The sequence below is a fragment of the Molossus molossus genome, unplaced genomic scaffold (genome assembly GCF_014108415.1).
Source record: "Molossus molossus isolate mMolMol1 unplaced genomic scaffold, mMolMol1.p scaffold_m16_p_3, whole genome shotgun sequence".
In the NCBI taxonomy this organism is placed as follows: Eukaryota; Metazoa; Chordata; class Mammalia; order Chiroptera; family Molossidae; genus Molossus; species Molossus molossus.
Window position 1 is genome coordinate 59,143,051 of NW_023425366.1, and position 18,783 is coordinate 59,161,833.

General features: G+C 35.1%; 1 pseudogene; it reads right to left on the bottom strand.

The window, feature by feature from the left end:
* LOC118642024 overlaps positions 1 to 18,783 on the bottom strand; it is a 75,021-nt pseudogene that overhangs the window by 46,273 nt on the left and 9,965 nt on the right.

The window sequence follows — 18,783 nt, forward strand, 5'->3', positions numbered from 1 at the left end:
CTCTGAATCCAGGGAAAAGTTTCTTTGTTCATTTTATTTTCTTAAAAAATTCTAATTCCTTTTCCTTTTCAAATCAATAATCACATATTTTAATTTTATAATTTTTTATTTCAAAATATCCTTTTTCTTTTGTATTGGGAGTTATATCTCATCCTCATTTGAGTGTCTTTGTCAAATAATTCAATAAAATGACTGTCATCTGGAAATAATCCATATTGTGACCATTGGTTTTGGTGGTTATGTTTCTTAAGACTAGATTTACTGATGTATTTTGGAATGTAGGTTTTCCGGCTCATTGGATTAGGGAGGATAGTTTTACTATTGTTTATCTATCTTTCTCTTCCTCTGCAGTCTCTTCTCCTTCTCTAGTATTTCTTGCTTGTTTCTACTAGAATCTTTTGGCATCTATACAAAATAGATCTTACATGGCTTCTGTTTTGATTATAGCAAATTTGAGCAATGAATGAATCAGTTGCAGAGCCCGTTGGCAGTTTAGTTCACTTTCTGTATAGAAATAGGTGCCTGTTCCCTACAATTTAATAGGTCTGTGGTTTTTTGGGGGGACGAACACAACACTATACTTTTTTTTAACTTTTTATTTTTTAATAGATTTTAGAGAGAGTGGAAGTGAGAGGGAGAGAGAGATAGAAACATTGATGAGGGAGAATATCGACTGGTCGCCTCCTGCATGTCCCCCACTGGAGATTGAGCCCACAACCTGGGCATGTGTCCTGACTGGGAATCAAACCTCATGGTGCATGAGTCGATGGTCAACCACTGAGCAACACCGGCTGGACAGGACTACAATTTTAACAAAGACTGGCAGCAGTGAGTTTTGTTCAACAGTTTCTTTTTCTCTTTCTTTAGTAGAATGGGAAGGAGCAAGAAGCCATTTGATTTAAATAGTCTGACTCAACAACCCTTTTTGTGCTAACTGTGCTCTGCAATTTACCTTGGAAGAGATGAATGTACACTCACTGCTGTCTGCAACCAGATGGATAACAGGTGCATTTTCAGCTTCAGCTACAGCTGCAGGTGCTGCTTTTGATTTTTGTGCTATCCATGCTCCTCAAAGATTTTTTTCCATTATCTGAGCCTGAATAGGGTTTTAAAATTTTATCTTTGTACATTTTAGTTATTACTGCTATGTGTTTGGAGACAAAGTAATTATTGAAACGTAAATTCACTATACCATCTTTGCTTGTAAATCAGCATGAAAACAACTGTTATTCATACATTTTTGAGGGCAAATAACTTCTAAGAGATTTAATCCTAAGTGAACTTAGTATAGTTGGCAAAAATTCGATTTGTTGGCAAAGTGAGTAGCAAAGTCTTGCCATTTTCTCAGTACATGCTATAGGCCTTTTCATAAAGTGAAGTTAAAATGATGGAAGGAGCACTCGCCTGGTAGCTCAGTTGGTTAGATCATCGTCCTGCTACACCAAGGTTATAGGTTTAATCCTCATTCAGGACATATACAAAAATCAACCAAGAACTTAATAAATAAATGTAACAATATATAAATATCCCTCTCCTTCCCTCTCATACTAAAACTAAAAAAATAAAATAGTGGAAGGATATAGACTCTTTGGTGTCTCATTAATCCCAGCTCTTATTGGTATTTTATATTGCCTCGTCCAAAACTTGACATTTCAGAAGTGAATAAATATTCTCTGAAATAAATTTTTTTAAAAATAAATGCACCTTTTATAGTAGTATTTGAAGTTAAGGAAGAGTTCACTTACCTGATGGCACCAATGGATAATTTCTTTATTTGTCTCTAATGGATAATTTCTTTAAGACTGGTTATTTCCACTCATTCTGATTAACAATACAGTTGAGACCTCTCTGCTTTACTGAACCATGTAAAAAAGAACCTTTGCTAAATTTTACAATAATTTTCATCATGAAGATCAGAGAAAGTGGTTTAATGATATAGAACAATTGCTAAAATGATTTGCACATTGGCATTTCCCTCTTACCTTCTCTGGAGACATCATAATCCCAAGAACCTTCTCCTTTGGGGCCCTGAGGTTATAATATATGTTCATAATTTTTCTATAGAGAAGTTGTTTACAACGGAGGAAATGAGTGAGATACACCTTAAAGGTGGCTTCTAGTACAGTGCCAATCATTACAGCACACAGTTCCAAAAGGGAAATTGCTTTCAAAAGCAATCTTGGAAATTATAGAAAAAATGATAAAATACCTTGGCATTAAAGCCAAATACTTCAAGTTTATTCTAGGACTTTGTTGACTCTTAAATCAACAATTCTTAGTATTTTTGATTACCTGGGTTATACACCAATAGCAAATAAGACACAATAAATAATAAAACAGAGAGAAAGAGCAGGGAAGATGTTAAAGAGGACAGCAGAAGAAGAAATAAAAATTGTGACAGTCTGCTAAAAAAAAAAGCTATAATAAAATTATTCATTAAAAATATTTAGACTATGTTTGGAAACCTCTATTAAAATAACTAGTGAAATAAATACTAATGAAATTAGAGAAGTTCCACAAAAAAATGGAAAATATGAAAAAAGTGTTCAGAATATAACAACATAAGTATTTACTAGAATAGTCTATCACGTGGTCTGTGGTACATTAATGTGGAGTGAATATGTTACAATAACGCTAATATTATCGACTGCATACAATTCATAGAACAATTCCAGAGCTTTGACATTGTCTAATGCCAAAACATCCTTGTCCATTTAATCCCTTGTACTTTGAAATGAAAATATTGTGAGGTACTATTCTGGGTAATTATAACAGAAAAGACAAAAATGCTCAGAGAGATAAAGCCATAAAATTATCTAAACTGGAAAGTCCTTGTTGGCAGAAATTATGGAGTCTTACTTATCTTTGTGTCCCATACTTAGCAGGTGCCCAACACATAGAAAGTGTGCAGTAAATACAGTGAATATATGTTAAGAAGGATAGAAGAAACAAATGCAAGACACACTGAAGTGGAGACTAGGAATAAGTTAACCAGAAGAAAGAGAAAGAGAGAGAACGGAAGATTAAAATAATGGGCAATGATCCCTGGACGGTTTTTCTCAGTGGTTAGAGCATCAGCCCGTGGACCAGAGAGGCCCCGGGTTTGGTTCCCACAAAGGGCATGTACCTCGGTTGCAGTTTGTCCCTGGCCCTGGTTGGGGTTGTGTGGGTGGCAACCACTCGATGTGTCTCTCTCACATCAATGTTCATCTCTCTCTCTTCCTCCTTCTCTCCCTTCCACTCTATATCTTGAGATTAAATGCAAAAATGTCCTTGGGTGAGGATAAAATAAATAAAATAAAATAATGGGCAATGACACAAGCAAAGTTATGGAAAAGGAATAAGGGATACACACACACACACACACACAGAAGGAAAGAGAGAGAAGAGAGTGGCAACCAAGACTATGTGGAAATGTTGAAAGTAAATAATATTGGTATGCTGTATGGGGGAAAAGTAGGTTTACAGTTTTTTGTATGGTAAATACTACAATGATTAATAAACAATAATACAAGAACAAAGTCTGTGTTTCACCAACACGACTGTAAACTTACTTTTGCCCTACCCTGCATATTTTAGTTAACATGATATGTCAGTATAATGGATCACTTCCAGATTAATGGGGAAAAAAACAGATTTGGAGGAAAGTACAATAGTGTACCCTAACAGATGTAGGAATAATATATTGTTTTCATGTACACTTGTTAACATTTTTATTGAAAAAGTAATATCTCACATAATTTTATGAAGTCCAGCATAACACCATTCTAAATGGAAAAGTTAATTAAATTACATTTTGAACTGTAGATGCTAGAAAAAAAATTTTTTATAACAGCTAGGTCTTTTAATTGAAGTATTTGCTAAACTTGACCAGAATCTTTGGAAACAGCCCAAGTGCCCATCAGTAAATGAGTAGATAAAAAAGCTGAGGTACATTTACATAATGCAATAGTATGTGACTGTAAAAAAAGGAGCTCTTATTTTTTGTGATAATATGGATGGACCTGGAGATTATTACGCTAAACTAAATAAACTAGGTAGAGAAAGACAAATATCACATGATCTCACTTATATGTGGAATCTAATGAACAAAATAAAATGACAAAAATAGGCCTAGAGGCATGGATGCATGGAACAGAATAACAGATCTTAGATAGGAGGTAGATGGAGGGGAAAGGAAGAGATTAACCAAAGAACATATATGCATATATGCATAGCCCATGAGCACAGACAGTATGGGGAAGACCTGGAGTGGGGTGGGGGTTTGGAGGAGGGGTGCAAAGGGAGAGGGAATGGGAGATATCTGCAATACTGTCAACTATAAAATAAATTAAATTAAAATTTTAAAATAGAGATTCCTAGCCCCACCCCTTGAGAATATTATTACTAGGTGGAGACTAGTAACTGGTAATCTCACCAAGACTTCCTGATGATTAATTTTTCTTCCATTACTGGAAAGTTTTTGGTTCAATGATTTCAAAGCATTGAAGGTTCTTGGTTCAGTTATTTCCACCTTTGAAAAATGGATTTAATAAAAATTTCACTGGCATGAAGGCAGGGATGAGTTGTGCCAGCAGCCAGTATTCACTGTAAATAACATTCTTGAGAACTGTTGTTGAAAAATATGTCATAGCTGTGAGATACTCTACATCAAGACAGCTATCATTTTATTTTTTACAGTCAATATTTTGTAAGTGAATTTTACATCAGTCATTAATTCAAGACAAATGTGAAATCCCAACAACTTGCTCTCCTAGGCAACAACTTATTTAAATGTGAAGACTAATATTAAACAGATCCTTAGTCCATGTATTGGAAATCACCTTACATTTTTATTCTATAAATTCTTTTACCCACCATGTTGTTATAGAAGAATCCTGACTCATGCAATGTGAATACTATTAACTTTTGTTTTAGTAGAAACTCTAACACCTCCCTGGTAGATTCATTAACTTAAAAATCCATCCTTGGTTGTCCCAGCCAAATAAAATATTGTGAATTTTGCTTACTTTGGGTTATTTTTGTTTAATTATGAAGTTGGTTTCACTATAATAATATGCTTTAAAATTATTGAACCAAGAACCTCTCAGTAATGAGAGGGAAATTATCTATATGATGCTATAAAAGTTTAAATTATTTAAAGAAAATTAGAGTGCCTACTGATAGACAATGAGAAATGGCTTTAATGATCTTGTAGAATTTTATAAAATTATTTGATGTTAAAGGCTAATTACCTATAAGCAGTCCAGGATTTAAATTAGAGCCACTTCCACATTTGACTAAATAGTGACATTTTGAGGCTTATTCACCAAATGATTTCTTCTGATGTTTTAAAGAGAACAGGCTCTATTTTGATGGCTTCCCACTTCAGTGTAGTGACCTTAGCCATATACTTATCAACTTTTACAGGGTCAAGCCTTAAAGTCACATGCTTTATCTCACTGCATATTTATATTGTGTAATTATGGGGATTATTAATGGTCTTTTCAGTATGATGATCCAAGTTCTTAAAATGTAAAACTTTGAACTTTTAATTTTACATTTTATTTCTATTATCTGACATCAGTGAAAGAAAAATGAGGCTTTTGAAAGGAATTCATTATAAATATTTCTTCTTGTTACAGTTATTCCATTTAACTGTTTCAGCTATATGAAAGGACAAGCAAGAATTATCATTTGTAGGATTTTAAAAACCATAAAAGATATTATGAGAAACATGATCATTCTTCAGTAACTGAACTAGAACTACCATAGACATTTAATATATCCAATAAAATGCAGATAAAAATGAAAGCACCACCATAGTAATATATAACTAGAAACTAACATTTCAATGACTTCTTCAAGTACTGAATATAACATCAATTGCAGAAAAATAGTCTTAACAGCTCATCAGGCAGCTAGAAAAGGGAAATTTCCAAAATAATTTCTACATCATTCTCAGGTATTAGGCTATTAATAAAGTAGCAAGCCTTTCCCGGGATAGAAAAGATTTAGAGACTGATTTATAAAAGTAAGGTTATTTAGATTTTAGTGATTCAGAATCATCTTATAGTATATTTTTTCTAATATATTACAAAACATACTGTTTTAAATGTAGCTATCATTACAAGTTTTAGGAGTATGAATAATTAATGAAAACTAACTATTATGTATTCAATAACATTTTTTTATTAATGTATTTTTGTTAAAGGTGTTTCTCCTTTTTTCCCCATTGGCACCCTCCTCTCCATCCCCCGCCGCCACCGCGTCTCCAGCTTCATTGTCCATGTCCATTGGTTATGCACACATGAATATAAATTCTGTGGTTTATCTCTTCCCTCCCCCCCATCTCCTCTTCTGAGGGTTGTCAGTCTGTACCCTATTTCTATGTCTCTGGGTCTATCCTGTTCCTCAGACAGTTATGTTCATTATATTCCACAAATAAGTGAGATCATATGATATTTGTTTTTCTCTGGTTGGCTTGTTTCACTTAGGATAATACTCTCCAGGTCCCTCCATGTTGCCTCAAAGGATAAGAGAGTGCATAGTATTCCACTGTGTATATATACCACTGCATTTTTATCCATTTGTCTACTGATGTACACTTGGGCTGTTTCCAGATCTTAGCTATTATAAATAGTGCTGCTATGAACATGGAGATACATATATTCTTTCAGATTGGTGTTTCAGGATTCTTAGGGTATATTCCTAGAAGTGGGCTCACTGGGTCAAATGGAAGTTCAATTTTTAATTTTTGGAGGTAACACCATATTGTTTTCAACACTGGCTGCACCAGTCTGCATTTCCACCAGCAGTGTACTAGAGTCCTCTTTTCTTCATACTCTTGCCAACACTTGTTTGATGATTTCTCAATAGTGGCCATTCTGACAGGTATGAGGTGATACCTCTTTGTTGTTTTAATTTGCATCTCTATGATGATTAGTGATGTTGAGCATTTCTTCATATTGTCTCTTAGCCATTTGTATGTACTGTTTGGAGAGGCGTCTATTTATTTCCTCTGCCCATTTTTAATTGTGTTCTTTGTCTTCCTTTTGTTGAGTTGTATGAGCACTCTATATATTTTGAAAATTAACCCCTTATTTGATGTATCATTGGCAATTATGCTCTCCCATACAGTGGGATCCCTTTCCATTTGATGATTGTGTCTTTTTCTGTGCAGAAGCTTTTGAGTTTGCTGTAGTCCCATGTGTTCATTTTTTCCTTTGTTTCTCTTGCCTTAGGTGATGTATCAGTGAAAATTCTGCTTGGTGTGATGTGTGAAATTTTGTTGCCTACATTTTCTTCTAGGATTTTTATTGATTCATGAGTCACATTTATTTTTTTTTTTTTTTTTTTTTTTTTTTTTTTTTTGTCTTTTTTTTTTTTTTTATTTATTTATTTATTTTTTTTCCACATCTTTATTGTTGGATGTAAAATGCATTACAGATGTTCCACATTTTTCCCCCATTGACCCCCTCCTCCCCACTCCCGCCCCCCTCCCACCTTTTCCCAAACTATTGTCCGTGTCCATTGGTTATGCATATAAGTTCTTTGGTTTATTTCTTCCCACCCCCCCAACCCCTTTCCCTTTGAGGTTTGTCAGTCTAGCAATGAATTTGTGCTTCTTAATCCCTTCACCTTTTTCATCCATTCCCCCAACCCCTTTCCCAACTGGCAACCAACAAAATGTTCTCTGTATCTATGAGAATGTTTCTGTTCTTCCTGTTCATTTTGTTTGTAGATTCCATTGTTGATAGATATGTATTCATTGCCATTTTGTTTGTTCATACATTTTATCTTTTTCTTTAAAAAGACCCTTCATCATTTCATATAATAACGGTTTGGTAGTGATGAACTCCTTTAACTTTTTCTTGTCTGGGAAAGTTTTTATATGTCCATCGATTGTAAATGACAGCTTTGCAGGATAGAGTAATTTTGGTTGTAGGTTCTTGGTTTTCATCACTCTGAATATTTCTTGCCACTCCCTTCTGGCCTGCAAAGTTTCTTTTGAGAAATCAGCTGACAGCCTAATGGGAACTCCCTTGTAGGTAACTAGCTGCCTTTCTCTTGCTGCTTTTAGGATTCTCTCTTTGTCTTGAACCTTTTGCATTTTGATGATGATGTGTCTTGGTGTGGGCCTCTTGGGGTTCATCTTGTTTGGAACTCCATGAGTCACATTTAACTCTTTTATCCATTTTGAGTTTATTCTTGTGTAGGGTGTAAGTTGATGGTCTAGTTTCACTTTTTTGTATGTAGTTGTTCAGGTTTCCCAACACCATTTATGAAAGAGGCTGTCTTTACTCTACTGTATGCTCTTGCCCCCTTTGTCAAATATTAATTGAGCATATTGTCTTCGGTCCATTTCTGGGTTCTCTATTCTGTTCCATTGATCTATCTGCATGTTCTTGTGCCAGTACCAACCTGTTTTGATTACAGTGGCGTTGTAGTATAACCTGAAATCTGGTAATGTGATCCCTTCAACTTTGTTCTTCTTTTTCAAGATTGCTCTGGCTATCAGGGGTCTTTTTTTTTTTGGTTCCATGTGAACTTTTGAAGTATTTGTTCTAGTTCTGTGAACTATGTCATTGGTCTTTTGATGGGGATTGCATTGAATCTATAGATTGCAATATGAACATTTTAATGATGTTAATTTTTCCAATCCATGAACAAGATATGTGCTTTCACTTTTTTGTATCTTCCTCTATTTCTTTTTACAATGACCTGTAGTTTTCTGTGAATAGGTCCTTTATTTCTTTGGTTAAATTTATTCCTAGGTATCTTAATTTTTTTGCTGTGATGGTAAATGGGATTTTTTTTTTACTTTCTCTTTCTTTGAGTTCATCATTGGTGTATAAGAATGCTGTTGATTTCTTGATGTTAATTTTGCATCCTGCTACTTTGCCAAATTCATTTATTAAGTCTAGTAAATTTTTGATGGATAATATCATGTCATCTGCGAATAATGACAATTTCACTTCCTCCTTTAAAATTTGGATCCCTTTTATTTTTTCTTCATGTCTGAGTACTGCGGCTAAGACTTCCAGCACTGTGTTAAATAAGAATGGCAAAAGCGTGCCTCCCTGTCTTGTTTCTGTTTTTCAGGAAAATGCTTTTACTTTTTGCCCATTGAGTATGATGTTGGCAGTTGGTCTTTCATATATGGCCTTTATTATGTCTAGATATGATCCCTCTATTCCCAGATTGCTGAGCGTTTTTATCAGAAATGGATGATGGATTTAGTTGAATGCTTTTTCAGCATCTCTTGATACGATCATGTGGTTTTTATCTTTTATTTTGTTTATTTGGTGTATCACATTTATTGATTTGTGAATATTGACCAGCCTTGCATCCCTGGGATAAATCCCACTTGGTTGTGGTGAATAGTTTTTTTGATGTATTGCTGGATTCAATTTGCTAGTATTTTGTTGAAGATTTTGGCATCCATGTTCGTCAGGGATATTGGCCTGTAGTTTTCTTTCCTTGTAGTGTTTTTTCTGGTTTCTGAATTAGAATTATGCTGGCCTCATAAAATGAATTTGAAAGTGTTCCTCCTTGAATTTTTTGAAATAGTTTGAGGAGAATGGGTGTTAATTTTTCTTTGAATGTTTGGTAAAACTCCCCCATGAAGCCATCTGGGCTTGGGCTTTTGTGTGCTGGGAGAGTCTTGATTACATCTTCAATTTCCTTAGTAGTTATTGGTCTGTTCAAGTTTTCTATCTCTTCCTGGTCCAGTTTTGGTAGACTATGTGTTTCTAGAAATGTGTCCATTTTACTTAGATTGTCAAATTTGTTGCCATATAATTGTTCATAGTATTTGTTAATGGTCTTTTGTATATCTGTGGTGTCAGTCGTTAATTCTCCTCTTTGTTTTCTGATTTTGTATATTTGGGTTCTCTCTCTTTGTTTCTTGGTGAGTCTAGCTAAGGTTTGATCAATCTTGTTTTTCTTTTTGAAAAACCAGCTTTTTGTTTCATTGATCCTTTGAATAGTTGTTTTTTTGTTTTTTTGTTTGTTTGTTTGTTTTGTTTTTTTCTTTTGGTCTCTATGTCATTTATTTCTGTTCTGGTCTTTACTGTTTTCTTTCTTCTACATTCTCTGGGGTTTTCCTTTTGTTTGCTTTCTAGTTCTGTAAGTTGTGAGGTTAGATTGTCTATTAGAAATTATTCTTGTTTCGTGAGGTAGGCCTGTAGTGCTATGAACTTCCCTCTCAGAACTGGTTTTGCTGTGTTGTTGTGTGTTTATTTTTATTGGTTTCCAGGAAATTTTTAATTTCTTTCTTGATCTCCTTGGTAACCCATTCATTGTTTAATAACATGCTATTTAGCTTCCATGTGTTCAAATGTCTTTGCATGTTCTTGTTGCAATTGATTTCTAGTTTTTGCCATTGTGATCTGAGAAGATGCTTGATATGATTTTAATCTTTTTGAACTTGTAAAGACTTAGTTTGTGTCCTAACATGTGGTCTCTCTTTGATAATGTCCCATGTGCACTTGAGAACAATGTGAATTCTGTAATTTTGGAGTGAAATTCTCCTTAGATATCTATTAAATTCATTTGGTCTACTGCTTCATTTAGAGTCTCTCTTTTCTTGTTAAGTTTTTTGTCTAGATGATTTATCCAGTGATGTCAGCGGGGTGTTGAAGTCCCCTGCTATGATTGTATTGCTGTTGATTTCTCCTTTGAAGTCCTCCAGAAGATTTTTATTATATTTTGGTGCTTCTCTAATGGGTTCATATATGTTTATCAAGGTTACATCTTCATGTTAGATAGGTCCATTAAATAATATGTAGTGACCTTCTTTGTCTCTAGTTATGGCCTTCATTTTGAAATCCATTTTATCAGATATGAGTATTGCTACCCCAGCTTTTTTTTTCCTTTCCATTTTCTTGCAAGATTTTTTCCATCCCTTTATTTTCAACCTATGTGAGTTTTAAGTTGTGAGGTGGGTCTCTTGTAAACAACATATATATGAGTCATGCTTTCTTATCCAGTCAGCTACTCTGTGTCTTTTTGACAGAGCATTCAATCTATTTACATTTAAGGTTGGTTATTGATATGTACTTATTTATTGCCATTTTTGTTTAGTGTGGTTATATTTTTCTTCCTATTTCTCCTGCTAATTGCAGTAGTCCTTTTAACATTTCTTGCAATGCTGGTTTGATGCTAATGTATTCCCTTAGCCTTTTTTTGTTTGGGAAGCTCTTTATTTGACCTTCTATTTTGAATGATAGCCTTGCTGAATAGAGTAGTCTTGGATTCAGATCCTTGTTTTTCATGACCTTGATTACCTCATGCCACTCCCTTCTGGCCTGTAGTCTTTCTGTTGAGAAGTCAGCTGAGAGCCTAATGGGGTTTCCTTTGTAAGTAACCTGTGCTTATCTCTTGCTGCCTTTAAGATTCTTTGTCTTTAATTTTTGGCATTTTAATTACTGTGTGTCTTGGTGTGGGCCTGTTTGGGTTCTTCTTACTTGGGGCTGTCTGTGCTTCTTGAACTTGAATGCCTTCTTCCTTCATCAAGTTAGCAAAGTTTTCTGTCACTATTTCTTCAAATATATTCTCTAACCCTTGCTCATTTTCTTCCTCTTCGGGGACTCCTATGATGTAAATGTTATTATGTTTCCAGTTGTCCCACAGTTTTCTTAAGCTGTCTTCCTGTTTTTTCACCGTTTTTTCATTTTGGTTTTTTCATTAGTTCATTTTTTTCTACCCTGTCTTCTAATTTACTGATCCGGTCCTCAGCTTCCTCTACTCTGCTGGTTAGTCCTTCCAATGTGTTCTTTATTTCTGCTATGTCATTCTTCATTTTTTCTTGGTGGTTTTTCATTTCCAATTGGTTGATTTTCCATGTTTCTATGTCTTTACTAATGGTGTTGATGTCCTTAACCATGCTATTGAGCTTCCTCAAGGTCATGGCTCTGAATTCTACCTCTGATAACTTGCTTAACTACATTTCATTTATCTCATCTTTGGTAGACGTCTCTTTTCCTTTCATTTGGGATTTGTTTCTTTGTTTCACCATTTTGGCTATCTTAGTGGGTTTTGGAGCCTGCCACATTTTCTCTATGGCTGTTGGTGTTCTGCTGTTTGTGGCTCCCTCTACTGCAGTAGTTCTCAACCTGTGGGTTGCAACCCCTTTTGGAGGTTGAACAACCCTTTCACAAGCATCACCTAAGACCATCCGAAAACACATATTTCTGATGGCAATTTATAACAGTAGCAAAATTACAGTTATGAAGTAGCAACAAAAATAGTTTTATGGTTGGGTGTCACCAAAACATGAGGAACTGTATTAAAGGGTCATGGCATTAGGAAGGTTGAGAACCACTGCTCTACTGGTTTTGGATGAGCGTTGGAGGACTCACATTAAACACCACTGTCAAGTCTTACTTTCCTGGGTAGATTTGCAAGCCCAGGAACAGTTCAGTTATCTTCTAGATTTTTGCCTGGAGCCTATTAGTAGCAGTTACTTGAGGAGCCTTGTGTTCTCAGTTGAATGAAAAAATCCCTCAGGTATTCAGCATAAGAGGATTTCCTGAGGGTGGGGTAGATGTTGGTGGTTAATGAGCCTCAATGGCCCACCTGGGTGGGGTTAATTCTCTGAGGGAGAGACCACAGACTCTTCCCAAAGCCCTGGGAAGGAGTAAGATGGCCACCGTCCTGTGTGGCCGCAACTCAGCAAAAGCTCTGAGCACCCTCCAAATCCTGAGTGTCCACACACAGTTTCAGTCCTGTCTGCCCTCCCTCTGCCAGAGCCCACGATGAATGGCTGTGGCTATTTTAGCACTCTGTTCTGGCCCTCTATGCTGTGGAGCAGGCTTGAAATTTTAACCCTGAGGGCACTGCTCACAGCTAAGACTGCTGCTGTCCATGGGTTTCCAGCCCCCTTCTTGCACCTCCACAATCCTACCAGGATTGATTCAATGTCCCTGGTTATATGGTCCTCACAAGAAGCTTTTCTGTTGGTTTTCCCGATTATTTGTTTTTATTTTAGTTGTAATTTCGTTTGGTCCTTGGAGATGGTCTGTGTAGCTTCCATTCACTCCACTGCCATTTTAGAATCTCTTCAATAACATTTTAGAGAGATGTTTGTTTCACTTTATAAAATAATGCAAATAGGATTAATTTACCACAAATTAAGGCAAACTTTTAAATATGATATAATGCATTTTAATAAATCATTTATTTTAATTTATATACATAAAATTGAGGTATAGAATAGTTTTTAAAATATATTAATGCAACCATTCATATTTTATATCAATAAATACGTGGAATTACAATTCATAGGTTTTCGCAGCCATTCTCATTCTCTCTCTCTCTCCCCCCTTTCTCCATCCTTCCCTTTTCCTCTTTCTCTCTCCTGCAGAAGAATACACATACTCAGCACTCTAGACTTTACATGTGTTGCCAAGGGTATAATTTAAAGCCGATACAAATCCCTTCATTTGCATTGAGAACACACAAAACAAATTATGTTAACTGATGTAATTTTCAGAGTTTTTCACAATAAAATATGCCCTCATCTTTTTAAATCCTCACCTGATGATGTTTATTCATTGATTTTCAGATAGAATGAGTGGGAGGCAGAGGGGAGAGGAACAGATGTGAGAGAGACACAGTGATTGACTGTCTCCTACATGGCCCTGGGGCCAGGAATCAAACCTCAGCTGAGGTACATGGACCAGAATTGAACCCATGACCCTTTGGTTGATGGGCCAGTTCTCTAACCACTGAGCAAAACCATCCAGGGCTGTCTTTATTTTTATCTGTTCACCCCTTCAAAAATATGAAAAGTACAAGAGCTCACACATAAGGGTTTTAAAGATTATGGAAGGAGAGAGAGTTGGGTAACAAAGTTTATATGCACATCGGTAATTCACTAAAATAGTTTGTATTATCTAAAATAAAACCATAAAATGATTATGTCACACAAGGATTACTTTTTAAAAATCAGTGCTATTTTGCATGTCTTAAATCTTTAGTGATGGTTTCTATACAAAAATTACTATTTATTATTTCTTGCTTATCAGAAGTTTTTCTTGTGCTCCATAATTTTGATTGGCCTCATTCCAATAGGTATTCATTATAATAGTTGCTTTTATGAGATGATTTTTCCATAAAATGTCATATCAACTTGTGGCTAAAAATCCTTGAAGCATGACCTCAAGTCTGTCCATAGTTCCAGAGGATGAAAATAATTTGGCCATCCTATGGGGAAACAGGCATTTTCAAACATTCTTAGTGGGATTAGAAACTGGTACTACTTCATTGGAGTGGATTTGCAACTTCTATCAAAATTAAAATTGCACATCCTCTTTAATACAGCAATTCCATGCCTGGGAATTTATTCAAATGTTAAAATGAGCACATGTGGAAACGTGTGCATGAGATTGTTTCATTGTATTCCATAATGGCAGCAAAAGATGAACAGCAAGGAATGTGCAATAAGGACCTGGTTAAATAAATCATAAATATCCATACAACAACATAGTATACAGTATTTTGTTTTTAATTTCAAATTAAAAATATACATTATGATATGGAAAGTATTTGACATAAATTATTGTGTGGGAAAAACAAGTTTTACCAAAATACACTATTTAGGTGAAAAATATATATTTACTTGTATAATTATGTAAAATTTCAGAAAGATACATAAGAAAGCTTAGTTCTCATTCTTGTTTTTTTTCTTATCCTCACCCGAGGACATTTTTTTTTCTATTTTTTGTTCAGATAGAGTGTGGGAGGGAGAGAGAGAGAGAGAGCAACATCGACGTGAAAGGGACACGTCGAGTGGTTTCCATCCACACGACCCAACCAGGGCCGGGGACAAACTGCAACCGAGGTACGTGCCCTTAGCGGGAACCGAATCCGGGTCTCTCAGGACCGCAGGCCGACGCTCTAACCGCTGAGCCAAACCGGCCAGGGCAGTTCTCATTCTTGTTAAGAAAAAGACTTAGAACATATGGGTAGGCTGTGGGAAGAGGAAACACTTTTTACTGTTTTACTACTTTGAAAATTTCATTCTAAAAGGTAACTTAATGTACCACATTTTTAAATACAGTCATCAGTTGAAGGACATTTAAATTGTTCCTATGTTTTGGTTATTTTGAATAATGCTGCAATAAACATAAGGGTACATATATTTTTATAAATAAATGTTTTCAAAATTTTCAGGAAGACACCCAGAAGAGTGATTGCTGAATCTAATGGTAGCTCTATTTTTTTATTTTTTGAGGAACCTCCTGTTTTCCAAAGAGGCTGCACCAATTTGCATTCCTATCAGCAGTGTACAAGTGTTACCTTTTCTCTACATCCTCTCTTGTCTTATTGATAATAGTGATTCTAACAGGTGTGAGGTGGTATCTCATTGTGGTTTTGATTTGCATTTCCCTTGTAGCTAGTGAACTTAAACATCTTTTCTTATATCTATTAGCCTTCTGTATATCTTCTTGGGAAAAGTATCTGTTCAAGTCCCCTACCCATTTTTTAATTGAAAAAAATTTTAATGTTCTTTTTATTGTTATTGTTGAGACATATGAGTTCTTTCTGTGTTTTGGGTATTAACCCCGTATCAGAGGTATTTTCAAATATCTTCTCCCATTCAGTTAGTTACCTACTTGGATTGTTGATGGTTTTTTGTTTGTTTGTTTGTTTTCTGTGTTGTTGGTTTTTTTGCTATGTGGTATGTATATAATGGAATATTACTCAGCCATAAAAAAGATAAAAAGATGAAATATTGCCATTTGTTACAACATGGATAGATCTTGAGTATCATGCTAAATGAAATAAGTCAGATGGGAAAGGACAAGAATCATATACTTTCTCATATGTGCAATATGGAATAAAAAGCAATGAATAAACAAACAAAGCAAATAAACAAACTCACAAACACAGGCAATGATAAGGTGGTTACCAGAGGGAAGGGGAGGGGGGAGGAGGATAGAGAAGGTGAAGGGAGTCACACATGGTGACAGGATATTTGACTTTGGGTGGTGAGCATACAGTGGAACATACAGGTGATATATTATAAAACTGTTCAGCTAAAACTTATATAATGTTATCAACCAATTTTACCCCATTAACTTTTGTTTAAATAGACTATTTGAATTATTTTGATAAAAATATTTTAGCAAATTTAACCTGTTTGACTCATGAGAATTTACCTTTCAACCATATTGCTACATAAGACTTTGGTAACTTGACACTTGGTACTGGAGTCTATTATTCTCTTTTAAAGATGATTTAGCATTCTTCAATAATCCCATTGTTTCTAATAACATAGTCAAAAATTATGTTCTGGCTACCATTTTCTTTTCATTACTAACTGTCAGAGCATCTATTTCTAAGTAAGAAAGAGGAAATTTGCCTATTCTTGATAAGAAATTCTTTCCATTGACACCCTTCAAAAAAAGAGAAAATACGTGCTCATTTATTATTGAGGTGTAGTCTAAATTCTTTTTGCCTTACTACACTTTTATTCATTCTTATCCTCCAATTGGAGATTTAAAGAATATTTGCCAGGCAGTATAAATTTCTTGATCTGAACAACAACTAAAGATGTCTATTACATTATTTTCATTTTCAACAAGCAAATTAGCCAAAAATGTGGAAACCTATTAAGAATTCTTTGAACTCATACAACTTATTTTTTGAGGATGTAGATCTAAAAATAGTAATTTGAATTTATAAATGGTTTGATATTCTGGAAAATAGCTTGTTTATGAATCTTATTTTATATATTATGTGATAAATATTCTATGCTGGCTTTATTTCTTGTCTATGTTTTACAATGACTCTTCTTATATAATTTTATTCAATTTTTAAGAAGAGAACTATAACTTAGCTGAATAAAGAAGTGAGGATCACCTCTAATCAATATGCTCAAGGGAAAAATGAGTTCTGGTCTAACTTGAAATTTTGGCACGTTTTCAGAAAGCATCTCTTGTTTTTCAGGTCAAAAATGAAAACAGATTCTCTGTTGAATAAAAACACAGATACTTATTAATACTGAACCTAGTAGCTAACAAGTTCTAATAGCTTTCAGTGATGTTTCTATTTACATTTTTCCATGACTAATTTTACTTATGTTAAAATAGCCCTCTAAGTGAACTATATCTGTGATTCTAAAACTTAGTCATCAAACAACTTAACATAAATATGGAATTATGGATCCCAACATAAACTTAATGAATCATAATCTCTGTGAGATGACTCTCTGGTATCTCTGAATTTTAAAAACATCCCTAATTGCTTAGCGGTGTGGCTCAGTGGATTGAGCATCATCCATGGACTGGGAGGTCCCCGTTTGTGTCCCTGTTTGTGTTCCTGTTTGTTTCCCAGTCAGTGCACATGCCCAGGTTGTGGGCTTGATCCCCAGCAGGGGGTGTGCAGGAGGTAGCGGAGAGATATATCGCTCTCACATCAATGTGTCTATATCTCTCTTCCTTCCTCTCTCTCTCTAAAAAAACCAACACATTTTTTTTTTAAATAAATAAAAACATCCCTAATTGATTCTCAGAAATATTCAAGTTTGGAATCCACTAGACAAAATGATGTTGAAATGTTATTTCGCAGTTTATTGTGTGTAACATGTAAGTTTGAACATATTTATCTTTGTAGAATATTGATTATATTTTGTCCTTTGTTATACTGTCAATAGAATTATACAACAAATGTTTTTAGATTAAGCTATAACATTCTTTTTATAATATATTCTTTAAAAAGTTGTTGAGAATGCCACTTTTATTATCTGGGTTCATCTATAAGGTTTTTTGTGTTCCATGGAAAAAGTAACCTCACAGGGTGATTTGATCATAATAGGCAGGTTATGGTGGTTTGGCATGCCCCAGGCATATAACTTTTTTAGAAAAGGTTGTCTTTGCCTTCAGCAAGCTCTGTCTATCGTTTTTGTGCACCTAGGATCAACACATTTTGAAATAAGCATAACCATCCTCAAGAGAGCACATAATAGCCCTGGCCGGTTTGGCTCAGCGGTTAGAGCATTGGCCTGTGGTCTGGAGAGACCCGGGTTCGGTTCCCGCTAAGGGCACGTACTTCGGTTGCAGTTTGTCCCCGGCCCTGGTCGGTCGTGTGGGTGGCAGCCACTCGATGTGTCCCTTTCACGTCGATGTTTCTCTCTCTCTCTCTCCCTCCCACTCTATCTGTACAAAAATTGCAAAAATGTCCTCGGGTGAGGATAAAAAAAAAAAAGAGAGAGCACATAATATTAACTATCCTGTAATCCAATCCCTGCTTTCTCTCACCTTCATGTAATCTTCCTTACATTTTCTCCTGAATCTCAAATGCATAAAAGAAACAGCAAAACTATTGTTCTTCAGAAATATTTGGGAAGTTGGTTTCTGACAATGGTCCTCAGTTTTGGCTCAAATAAACTCATAAAAATTCTGTAGAGTTTGGATGTGCTTACTTAGACAACTGTTAACAGACAGTGAAGTCTCTAGGTGGGGGAAAATTAAAACAACTTCAGTCTGTTATATTTTTCTTCCTGTCCAATTATTCTGAAAAATAATTGAAGTGTTATGTGAAAACCTTCAAGCCAATTGATATATTTTTATGAGCCATAGCAGGCCGGCTGTTAATTTCTTTCCTAGCCATGCCTCATCCTACTCAGAAGAAATTATTGTGCAATAACTCAGAAGATTGGCTGATCCTTTCCCTGGTTTCACTGAACAATCACCTTATCCTACCAGCCAGGAGAGTTTAAGAATAGTTTCCTGCCTACCTCAGGGTCAATGCATCTAAATGGTCACTGATCTTTGGTTTCTGGACACTATCTAT